Source organism: Chaetodon auriga, chromosome 18 (genome assembly GCF_051107435.1).
Source record: "Chaetodon auriga isolate fChaAug3 chromosome 18, fChaAug3.hap1, whole genome shotgun sequence".
NCBI lineage: Eukaryota > Metazoa > Chordata > Actinopteri > Chaetodontiformes > Chaetodontidae > Chaetodon > Chaetodon auriga.
The window spans coordinates 101,432-114,303 of NC_135091.1; the positions used below are offsets into that span (position 1 = coordinate 101,432).

At 42.6% G+C, this 12,872-nt stretch overlaps 1 protein-coding gene across 3 annotated transcripts in view; it reads left to right on the top strand.

The window, feature by feature from the left end:
* Nucleotides 1-12,872, top strand: part of LOC143336020 (transcription factor IIIB 90 kDa subunit-like) — a 31,728-nt gene that overhangs the window by 1,928 nt on the left and 16,928 nt on the right. The gene's annotated exons all lie outside the window — the stretch shown is intronic.

Here is a 12,872-nt window from a genome sequence, read left to right on the forward strand (position 1 = left end):
AATTTTATGTAGCAGCGATGTTTTTCTCAGGCATACAGTTGAGCACAGGGCCAAACAGCATGAGGAAAACATCTCATTTAATGTTCTTACCCATATGGAAATTAATGTTGTGATCATTTTTTTATAAATTGAGCTATAGACCTGTATTTGTGCTTTATGTCAGTGGTTCATCTATCTGGTTTATCCAGTTTTATCTACAGTATATTTAATGTAATGCCCAGGATAACAGCATGCCATGCTCTAAACTTCATTGTATGACATAGCAGGGAAATGAAAGTCACTTAAAACTATGAATCGCATATTTAGGAGCAGCTGATGGTCAAAACATGGTTTTTCATCTGAGCAGTAACAGAGCGTCAAATTCAAACAGCTGAATGTGAACAAACTGAAACTTTATTGAATGAGATTCTCGGTTTTCTGTTAATCAGCTGATCGGTTTACCTGAGAGGACAAAGACACATTTACATTCTCAGAAACCACAACACCTGGCAGTCAACTGAAGCAGTTTCTGATACAAGCCAGTTGGTTCACTGAGTCACATTCTATTACAGATAACAGTTCAATATTATTAATTGTTAACATTCAGTGAAATTGTATCATGATGATCATCTGTGGAGAATCTTGAGTGTACCATCAGACTTAATTTAATGATGTGTAAGTAGAGTGAGCTCTGACTAGACTTGACAGCCACTGTTTATCCTAGGTTGACTGCTCTGGGGGGGAAGACCCAGTCTTAAAAAGTCGACACCACCTGTTTGTACTATAGTCTATACCTTACATTATTTGTAGTTTGAGTACATCACTGTGTCATCATCAAGGTTATTTTGTCATACTTCACAGAACCAGTGCAAGACAGTGCTTCCCAAAGGCTAACATGACTTGAGGTTCTAGAAGACATCTTGCCTCTCACCCAAGAGGCCTCTTTAGTTCTAAGTGACTGGTTAGGAGTCCCAAGCATTTGTCCTCTTTCAGGATCATTGACCCACCCAGCTATCATGTGAGTCGTTAGGGTCACATGAGCCATGGTGTTAATGGATCAGTGGGTGTTAATTAGTGTGTCATGGGTCGGTTGTTTACCCACCCAGCCATCATGTGAGTCATTAGAGTACATTGAGGAAACAAAACAAAGCAAGCCCAGTTGCCTTTGGAAAGCGCTTGGATGAAAATATTATACAACTGTTTTCGTAGTATGAGGACCATGTGATCCTTACCCCCCTATACAGCAGGAGTACCTCATGATGCCTTGGTGAACGCTGACTCCATATTGACTGCAAGTGGATGTGTGGATGTTCAGTTCCAAACTTGAACCACCATAACCATTAGGACCTGTGTGGGAACCGGTAAACCCAGCTCCCCCGAAAGTGGGATTGAGGTTCTTGTCATTGTTTGGATTGTTTGGTTGGTATTCTCTGCTGTTTACAGGAGTGTTTGGGAAGGTCTGTGGTGTAAGGCTGGGGTAAGACGTCCTGCTGGCTCCTCCCCTGGTGTCAGAGTGGTGGGGTTCTGGAGCATCTGCAGTATTGCTTTGTCATGAGGTTGGAGTCTTTCAGGCAAAGCAGGAACAAGTCTGACTCTAATGTGAGAGTCTCCTGATAGTGGGGACAGAAAAATAAAGAATTAGTTTTAGCACACTGTACTTCACCACAGTGAACAGGATCTTTGTTTTTTTTTTTTTTAAAAGGACATATTTTGTCATATCACACTGTCTTGGAGTTTTGGGAAGGTACGATTTTTGATGGAACTAGGCTAGCTGTTTGCCCTGCAGTCTTTGTGCGATGCTAGGCTCAGACATTTCTGATCTACCTCTAAATCTTTAACTGCAGTTGAGGCAAGAAAGAAAACAAAATTCACCAAATGTCTGGACTGTTGCTCTAAGAATCAGTGTATCACATTGGTAAGTGGTTGTATCAATTTTAATGCCTACCCGTCAGTTGAAGGACTTTGAGTAGAAGCAGATTCCTGTCCTCCACTGTTTTCTGACTCAGCCACTGATTGGACCAGTTGTTCCCCATGTCCCTGTTGGTCTGGGGACTGATCGGTGCAGCGGATCACTGCAGTTTGACCCAATCTGACTCTGACACTATGACCACTTTGTCCCTGCTTTAGTATTGAGTAATCTCTTCTTTCAGGCATATGTTCCTGTCTTATTTTCAAATCTCTGTATTCAGAAAGCTGTTGGGACATCCAGCGGTTCCCATCACTGCGGACAGCTGTCATGCCAGTGGCATACTGCGAGGGAATAGAAATTTGTGAGTTTGCTTGTTGGACAGACCGTTTCTGTTCGAGATGATGTCCAGAAAAGGGAAATTTGGTCAGTGGTTTGACTTGGATGTTTTGCACCCTGGACTTAACTTTGTCAGTGTTCCTCCTTTCAATCGACCCTGGTCTTTCCAGGTTTTGGTCGGCTTGGCTGATTGTAGTAGATGTGGACCCCTGTGTGTGTATGGACAAGTCAGAGACATTATTTTTTGGATGCAATGTGTTTGGTATTAGCATGGATGTGTGTCTTATCGCTATCAGGCAGGACTAATTCACTGCTGCCATTGGGGTCTGGAATGTACTGAACTGGTGGTTGAGGGAGTGGATGAAGCTGAGAGGTTTGAGATGGATCATACTGACTATGAGGCTGGTACCCAGCTACCTCTTGAGTTTTGGACATTTCCATCCTGACACCCAAAGACCCGTCAAGGCTGAAATCCAGATTGGCCTCATGTTGTTTGGCCAGTTTTTGTATGCCAGGTAAAAGGTTGATTTCATGGTTTTGATTTGTCATAATGAGACCATTTTGGCGAAGAGTGGGCTGGTCCCATGTCAGGCCTGGGTTCCAAACATTACCACCTAAACCGTTCAGACCCTGACGTGTCAGAGTCTGATCAGAGTGTCTTGAGTCAGTTTGGAACTGTTCAACAACTGGAGAACCAGGAATCTTGCTCGAAGAACTCAAGCCCAAAGCTGGGTTGTCATTAGTTAGTCCCAAATTTTCAATTCTCATTTCTACGAACTTGATGCTCGGTGTGTTGAGTTTTGACAGGTGGACACTGTTGTCTGGTAATTAGTCATACCTGGGGGGAAATATGGGGAGGTGGTCACCAGTTGGAGATCCATAAACATGTTGATCCTGTGTCTGGGACATGAGATGACCAGGATGAAACAAAGTCTGCAAAGGGACTTGTTGGGTACTAATGGCTGGATTCTCAGGATGAGGAGAGAGATTGAAGTTTGGAAAAGTTTGTAGGCTTTGGGAGGAGTGGAGCAGTTTGTTTTGTCCAGCTGGTACTTTAATGTCATTGCTGGATGCAGGTTTTGGCCAAGGCCTGATGCTGGAGTGAGACAGACCTCGCCCTGCTGCTGAGGTTTGTCGGACCTGGTTAGTTTGGGTGTTGGTGGCATTTCCAGAAACCTGATGCAAACAGTCTTGGGCAGGGAGTCTTTTTGCTGAATCGGCTGCAAAATAAAACAATTTTAAAATTCCGTCATTTAAAATAAATTGAATTTGGATTGTTAATAATTCTGACTGACCTTTAATGCTCTTGAAGACTTTAACTGAACCAAATCCAGGACTCCCTGATCTGATGATCCTGTCCACAGACAGTCTGTTGACTCCACTAAGTGGATAGAAGCACCTCACTGTCAACCTGTTCAAGAATCACATTTCAACATCTTTTACATTTAAATCAAGGTTTTTTTGGTCGTGATTTCAGTCCTCCACCATAATCAGGAACTACCAGGTTGTAAAGTGTTCATGCAGATGTGTTTTCCTTACTTGAACTGAGATTCTCGAGAGATAAAGTTTGGTCCATCTGCAATAATCTGTCTGTCATGGAGGATCTCGTTCTGATAAACCATGTATGACTCCCCGACCTGTGAAACATCCTCAGTCACAAAACTTTATGTCTTTACACTTTTTGGTTTCAGTATTTTTGAATTATACCATGGCTCTGGTCCCGCAGGAGTCCAGCTTGAACTGAAACAGGGCTCTGGATCCATCTGTCTGTTGGGGTCCACAGGTGGTGTCCAGCAGAGTGGTTCTTTCAGGCTGCACTGTAGGCCAGGCGGAGGTCAGAGTTGTCACCACTGTCATGCTTCCATCTGCAGAACAGACTTACACCACAAAGAGGCAATGTTAGGGTTGTGCCTGACGCAGGGAGGTAAACCAGTCAGGGTCAGTGTGAGATTTCTAGTGAGGGGTACGGGGTACCTATCATGTCCTGTGTTTTGAAGAGGCAGCGTTTGGAGGTCGACGTCTGGACCTCCAGAGTTTTAGAGTCTCTCAGAAGAAGTTTAAATGTTCCGTAAAAGTTTGACAGGTTGATACCCTGGAAAAAAGGGATGACTGAAATTATAAGGGTTTCTCCTCTAATGGAGTTGCTCATCTAAATGGAGTGTAAGGCGGCAATTATTTTCACTGTTTTAGTTTATATTCTTATTATTGTTTAGACCATAAGATATCTATTATTGTGAAATTACAATGAAGCTTTTGCTGTAGTTCTGACGTTACTACAGGTGAAACACTGTTAGAAATAAACACATCAGCACCTGTATACCAGCTGTTAATCTCAGATTCATGTAATCAACCCAAGTAGGTCAAAGATGAAATCCCTGGTTTTGTTGTAACACTGCCTTCAAATCCCCAAATGTCTCCTTCAGCTCACGGACATGAAACTTAGTTTCATTAACTAAGCTGTGAACTGGGAGAAACAATTTGACATTTAGGGCACTATAACAAATTTAGGTCCAGTTTTCTGCATAAGTTCAGCACTACCTAACAGTAAATGACACCCATACATCACGGACTCTTACGTCATAGTCATATCCGATTGAGAACACAGGGACTTCCAGAGTGGTTCTGTCAGTGTCATTGTGGAGGCGATACCCTCTTTGGGCCACCAGCTGTGACGTCAGAGGTTCATGGTCAACGCCAACCTCCCAGAGACTCTCAGCTCCAGGCACTGGGACCATGCTGAAGGTGATTCCTCTGTCTGAACACTGAGCTGTGATCTCTGGAGGGACTTTAAATGACAAGTCTACATTTTAAAACATGGCTGTACTAATGGGTTTATATGACATGGTTAATGTGGACCAATGAAAGGAGAAACATCATCTTTTAAAGACTAGAGTGCAGCAAAGACGAGGAATAAATATACTTACATGCATTGAAAAGTCGTGCTGAGATGAATGTGTGGTGGTAGTAAGAGTCTCTCTGGGGCATGATGGTTAAAGTGAAGTTTATATCTATGGAGTACTGCACCACACCTTGACCCAGGTACTGTTGAGGAAAAAAAGTGTCTCGGAAAGAGCTTCAAAAAACAACAATATCCTAAAATTAATTTTCTGTTTTATTAGACAGGTCTCTGTCACATCACATTCAGAAAACACTTGTCACTTGGAAAGACTTTAGTAATGACAAATGTGATGAATCCTGCAGGATTATTCCCATCTAACCCTAACCCAGTGAGATATTAGCATGATTAAATTCATATTACAACCATACAGGACTAAATGTTCAGGGCCATTTATGAAAGCAGCATCTTACAGTCCTTTTTTATTTCCAGGAATGTATTGTAGCATGTATGTACAGTCTCTGATTCTGCTTTCTACTGTCTTCCTGCTTTGGGATGTTTGGGAGTTTTTTGGAAGTTCCTGGAACTACATTCAGGCTCTGCTCATCACATCACAACAAGGACAACTATGATAAACACAACAGGTCAAATTCAAGTCAAACCAGGCCAAATCAAGCTACACTCAGTCTAAAAACACACATCAGACCTGAATTAGTCCAAAATTTGGTATTTGCAGGCCACACACTAGACCACAGCCAGCCAACATCCAGGCCAAAAGAGGTCACTTCAGCCCACAACCCAGCTAAACTATAGGCCACATCCACCAAGAAAAAAAAATGGGCAAAATCCTGATTAATGCTGAACCTAAACTGGGACATAAACATGTAAAGAACAGTATATTATCCATTGTTATGTCCTGCTTTTGTTTCCACTGTTCTACGCCCACTCTCGAGGCAAGTCCCTGGAACTAAATTTCACTCAGCTTGGGAAGCAATAGCAAATATTAGTTCAGGTACTATGAGGGGGAGTACTGTCATTCCTGATTAGTTAGGCATTTGGGATGTAACATCACACCATTGACAAGTAGAATAAACAACAGTAACCACCACAACCAAAACAGGTCAAAGGAGGGGATACAGGTTCTGTGTGCAGTTCTCACCATCGAATGGACAGCAGTGTCCTTAAAGGGCAGATGGAGCTCATAGGCTCGGCTGCCGTTGATGTGAACAACAGGACTAATGCTGTAACCATGTTCAGTACTGTCTGGCATCAGCTGCCTCCCGTTGATCTGGACTTCCTCCAATAAGACATCAGCTGGAATGTTTCCTAGGTAAACGCTGAATACCTGGTTGTCAATCATGGTCCCTACAGGAAGAAACAGAAGTCGGGAGAGGTCAAGAAACTAACATATAAAGACAGAAATGTGATGGACATCTTGTCTTCATTATGAAAATATCAAATATTCATTCATTTTGGGAACATGGCTGTTGTTTTCATGATATTAATAGATGTTCATCTTTGTTGATTAATTGGTTATTCGTCAATTCCAGAGAAAGTGTCAGCAATAGCACCAAATGTCCATCTTTAGTTCCCAAAGTGACTCTTTTAACAGTCTCCAAAGATATCCAGTTTGCAATGTTACAAAACAAAGAAAAGCTTACATTGGATAAACTGCAACCAGAGAACGCTGGGCATTTTTACTTCAAACATGACAACTATCAAAGTTGTTACCAATGACTTTCTGTCCATTGACTGCTCAACTAATTGTTTCAGCTGTATTTGTTCATAGCAAGCAGACAGGCTCTCTGCATCTCTTGCACTTTGTAAATCTGTGAACAACTGAGATAAGCTCTGAATTTTTCCAGAGGATATTGTCTGAAAATATGCCCTATTATCTATATTTGTATGATTCATGGTGTCCATACTATGACAATGCATAAAGATAGTTGTTGAAGAGAAATCAGAGGGGGATGTGGTAAAACCTAGTTCTGAGGCAGACTTTGGCCTTTACTGATCTGTAAACCAGGAGACTTACGGTTGAGGCTGAAGGGTGGACGGCAGAGCAGTGGTGTGTCGAGCACTCTAAGCATTCTGTGTCTGGTCTCGATGCTGCTGCCGTCCTCATAAAGCAGAGAGAAGACGTGTTCATACATCAAGAAGATCACATAAGTCTCCTTATACATGTTGTTCTCCACTAAAGTCTGCAGACAAAAAGAATGATAATTAGATGTAGAATTTGCTGTTGGTCTTGACATCATCTGCGTGTTCAGTGACATCAGTCCTTGTTTTGCACTTGTTGCTTTTAACAAAACAATTTGCACTTGTTAAAAGTTTTTTTCGGACGGGATTGACTGTACCTTCCTGTAGCCGCCCTCTGCCCCAAAAGGAACACCAATCTGGATTAGATGTCCTTGTTGGACCAGAGTGAACCCTCTGGCAGCAGTGGTGGGTTTGTCCAGCAGCATCCCCTCGACCCCCAGAGTGAGGCTTCGACTTTCAAACCCCACTCCCTCCCCAGCCAGGGGGGTCACAATTCGTGGCACTTCCCAGAGCAGCCGGGTGCCATCAAAAGAACCTGAATCTGAGGGAGAATGAACAGAATCACTGTCAGTACCATGTACTCAGACAGAAACCAACGTTCTGTTCAGGTGTGTTTGTGTGGGAGAACTTACTGACTGTGCAGGCCATGGACACATCAATCATATACATTATCAGCTTCTGCTTAAAGAACAGAGAAACTCGGACAAGCTCCACGGGGATGCCATCCACCTGATAAATATGAAGATTTTGTTTAAAAAACAACTTCCGTGTTTACTATCTTACATACAAGTCAAATATTGTCATTAACATTTAGTCTCCTGAAGTTCAAGTCTCTCAAGAGTCCTGGCCAGAAACAGTGTGACAAAACACAAGGTAAATCTAAATGTCTAGTCTTACCTGCACTTGCAGATTTGCAGCCTGAGGGAAAGCCTGGAAGTGGATTTGGTTTGGTCTGTTATAATAAGTTAGCTGGACCAAGTTTGGTGTTATCCACTTACAGTATGACAGCCCTAAGTATAGGTTCAAGCACTGATATTTGGGTACTTGCCAATTCTGAATACCAAGACGAGTAATTAATGTGTCAGGGGGGTGTCAGTGAAGCATCTCTCTACACTGCAGCTAAGGTTCCCATCATTGTTTTGATGCCATGGTCCTTGTCAGTTTAACTGGTCAAAAGACTCTGAAGCTCAGTCACAACAAGAGTCACATCTGATCTCAAAGCATCAGAGGAGCTCACTTATCAGGTTACTCCTCAAACAGATCAGTCTTTTCCAGAAGCTGCGTCAGACTATTTGGTTTAACAGGTTCTGTGATGTGAAGATGGCTGGAACTTCAGACCTCAGCTTCAGTAACAGCTGACAACAGCTGTCGTCAAGAACAGTGTGCTGGGTCAGAGCTTCTCTTTTTACTCTTCATGGGTCTCTGGACATTTTCTTTAACTTCTCTAGCATTTGCTGCAAAGGTGGTTGTTGCTTTTTCCTGCTGCTAGCATTAGAGCACTTGAACTCTGTGTTCTGTTGGTTCTTTAGATGTTTTATCAAATTGTTAAAAGGAGCAACTTTTCAGTCCTCCTCTTGACAATTTAGTATAGTTTACAGTCTGCTCTACTTTGTCATCATCTCTTTCCCTAAAATATCTCCCAGCTGCTGACCCTGCTCCTCCTACACCTACATGCTCACTCATCCAGAGGTTAACAGCATGTTGCCATGAAGTGGTATCAGGTGCCGTTGTATCGTAGTAAGGTTATGACTCTAATTACAGTTACATGAGTACAGTATCAGACCTGATACTGGTATCAGTTGGTGCATCCCTAGTCTGAGCACTGTTAATAACCAATTGAAATGGGTTAAATGGTCAAAAATGTAAGTTTGCTACATCAAAACTATAAATCTGGGCTGTATTTTCTCTGTTTTAGGCCAAGCACCCTCGCACACTTGACGACAAGTGAACACATTATGTATGTATGTATGTGTGTGTCAAGTATGTCTGAAGTCCACGAGTTCTCAGTCTGCAAGTCCAGGTTTACTTTTGGATTCAGTCACAGAAACAAAACTCAATAGGATGAGGAGATTAACAAAGCAGTAAAACAAAATTTCCTGGAGTTTCATTGAGCACATCATCATGGAGTACAGCCCTGAATACATTCCTGCTTGGAAACTCAAACAGTGAACTGTTTATTAAAATATTTTGTTTATGCAACAGTCATGAAATTGCTGGACTCTGGACAGGCTCTTGTCTGCCTACATGGTTACCCACCATTATCAGCTCAGCATGTGGCTGTTTATAATGAGTTCGAAGCACTACCCTGTGGGCAGTGGTGGTCAGGCTGTAGCCCTGCCTCTGGGCTTCACTGATGGACATGGAGGAAACCTGTCCATCATTCTGCAGGATCATCAGCTGCCAGACAGAACTTGCCATCCTCTGAGCCTAAACACCACAAACCACAGACAACAGCAAAAATTTTAAAAACTATGTACTCAAACAATAACTTGATTCTCTTTTGGATTTGACCCATCTGACATACTGAGTGGTTGGAACAACCAAGATATCTCTGCCTGAGGATATCGGGCTGCAACTGTGAGTCATAAGGGATTATTATTTCAACAATTTATCTTGGAGCCTGACCATGCTAAGCTCTGAAAGTTATCAGCAAACTCAACTCTAAAACTCTGCAAAAACTATTTTGGGTAAGCTTGGGGTGAGGGAGTAAAGAGAATCACAGCAAGAGGAAATTAAAAGTCAAGGACTACTTTTGACCTGCAACTGTTAAAAATAAAATTATGTTTAGCCATTGGCCTTAACTGAAGGAAGCATGATCACAACACCACTGGTTTTCTGACATTCAGATATCTTCCTCAGGTTGTGAGCAGATTCCTTAGTAATGGGTGACATGAATAGGTTTAGATGGAAGAGGAACTATTTAGGAAGAGGGACCAAATGAAAGGACTTCTGAATTGGATAAAAGCTCACATTGCTATGTGAAAACACTTTTACATGGGGCTTGAAAGAATCCAGAGTGCTCCTGTCTTCAGAGACCAGTAGTATTGTTACATTTCCGTTGCAGTGATTTTACCTGAGAGAAGGCAGCCTGCCACATCTGTCCGCTGTCCCCATGCTGGCCTCCACATGAAGACCGTCTGTTCACATTCACCTGGTTCACATCATGAAACCAGCCTTAAAAACCACATTAATCTCCACAATTTTATTAGTTTAGGCAGTTACAACACAAATCTATTTCAAGACTTGATGTCAGAGAAACCCCCAGTATTAGTAGGTGTTCTGACCTCCATGTAGTCTTCCTCACAGATGATCTCTCTGTTAGTCCAGATCAGACCAGAACAGACTGCAGAAACAGGCTGGCTGATCCACCTGCCAGCATCGCTTACCATCACATTAAATCTGAAGGTGAACAACTCATCATTCTGGAAAACAGAAAACAGGCAGCCTTATCAGAAATAATAGAGTGGTGTGGTTGTGTGTTTTGGGGAGGTGGAGCTGCCTGTGCAGAGAGGTGGAGCCATCTTGATGTGGATGCGGGATATCAAGGACTTACCTGGTTGTGGGTGAAGCAGGAATAGTATGAAGCTCTGAAGGTGGTGAAGCCATCCATCTTGAAGGTGCTGATGGTGTAACCGCAGCGCGAGGCGAGCTGCTCACTGATGGTGTGGACGCCATTTTCATCTATGTCAGGACAGACAGAGTGTGCACCGCTGTCAGTTCAGGACACAAACGTTACAGGAGAGATTTGCACAGGTGTTCTTCAGGCTTTAGTAACAAGGACTACAGAAGCTTCAGTTTAAATTTAGTGAACATGAAGAACTGACCTACAGCCTCAAAATGAGTCTCTCCTGAGGCCACGTGGACCCACAAGTAACGATCCCGACACTCCGACTGAACAACAGTCTCCGCAAAACCTGACAAAACAGAAAATCTGAAATATGCTTGCTACAAGTAATTAGACTGAAGGGACAGTTCACCCCAAGTCAAAAATAAATGTTACCTTCTTACCTGTAGTGCTTTTTATCCTTCTAGATTGCTTTGGTGTGATTTGTGAGTTCTGGAGATTTTGGCTGTAGAAATGTCTGCCTCTCGCAAATACAATGAACTACATGGCACTCAGCTTGTGTTGCACAAAGTTGCCAAAAAATACATTTGGAAAAACTCAACAGCAATGTCTTTCTGCAGAAATCATATCCCGTCTACTCAAGACAACCTACAGACCTTGTTGTGAGCAGTTTCATGTAGGAACTGTTTTTTTTTTCCTGCTGAGCTACACTCACCAGCTGCATCACTGCACAGAAGGAGGCGTGCATCCATTTCCCCTAACCCGAGTTTGATATTTAGAAGCATGTGGAAATTAGTTTATAGCTAGCAACAAAGCTAGCTAACCTTACAGCTCAGCCAAGGAGGACATCATTTAATTTTATATCCTGCTGTCATGAGCCTCTTGTCGATAAGGAGATGCTTGCTTCCTCCTGCACATTAAGACAGTTGGTGGGTGTACTTTTGGTAGAAAGAAAACAGTTCCTACATTAAACTGGAAAAAAAAAAGAACAAATGGACTGAACCTTTCAATAAACCACAAGTCAAAGATCATTCAGTAGATTGAAAGTCACCAAGAAACAATTACAGGTATAGTTTCTGTGGTTGTTAAGAAGCATAACGGAAAAATACGCTTTGGAAGTGGATTTCTTAAAATAAAAAACCTTCCAATCGAACTTGTAATGCTGAGAAAAAGACCCTATAAATCCAATAGTAACAAACCACTAGTAAAGACCCTGTAAACCCACCAGTTGTGACCTGTCAGTAAAGACCTGTAAATAAACCAGTAAAACCAGTTTACCTTCCAACTGAACTTCAGTTGTTTTTTCTGTGAACTCGCAGCAGATAAAAATGAGTCTGGAAAAAAAAGCAGTGAGGTTCAGTTTTTACCTGTTCAGGTGAGACATTCTGTTACCTGTCCAGGTGAGAATAGTTGTACTCACACAATGATGAAAGCAGCAGTTTTCATGTTGAAGCTGAAGAACATGTGTCTCCTCTGTGGAAGAAAAGCTTCCCCTCTGCAGCCAGGTGAGCTGATTATCTGGTTGTCAGGGTAACAGGGGAGCCAGTCAAAGCTGAGGCTGATTGAGGCTGATTGCAGCCTGAGGTCGTCAGCAGGTCCAGGCTGCACAGTAGAAGAAGAAGGAAACACACACTGAATACAAATGACTGTCACAGACTGCTGAGGGCTGTTCAAGCACACTGTTCATTCAGGCCACAAGAGGGTGCAAGAAGACTTTAAGCAGACTGACTGACTGTCTGACTGCCCTCCTGTCTGTCTGTCTGTCTGTCTTTGTCTCTGACTGACCTCCTGTCTGTCTGTCTCCCTGACTGGCCTCCTCCTGTCACTCTGTCTGTCTGTTTGTATTAATGTGCTAAAAGGAAATGACATGGTTGTCAGCTGTCAAACACTGACATTGCGTTCTTTGCTTTTATTTCAAAGTTGGAGACTCTCTCTTCTCTGTCGTTGAGAAAGTAGGGCTCAGTTGAGGAATGAGGTGTCACAAAAGTCTCCAGACAGACTCAAATCAGGGATGTTTTGGTTCATGATCAGCACCTGAAACAACTGGACACCAGGATGCTCGCTACTTCACAAATAAAAAACACTATGATGTGTTTTACTTTTCTGAATAAAACCACTGACCAACGTTTTTACCTTCTTTCACCATCAGCTTCTCCGCTACAGCCAGCTGTTGTCCCACTAAATTTGGAGGAGATTTGATAAGATTC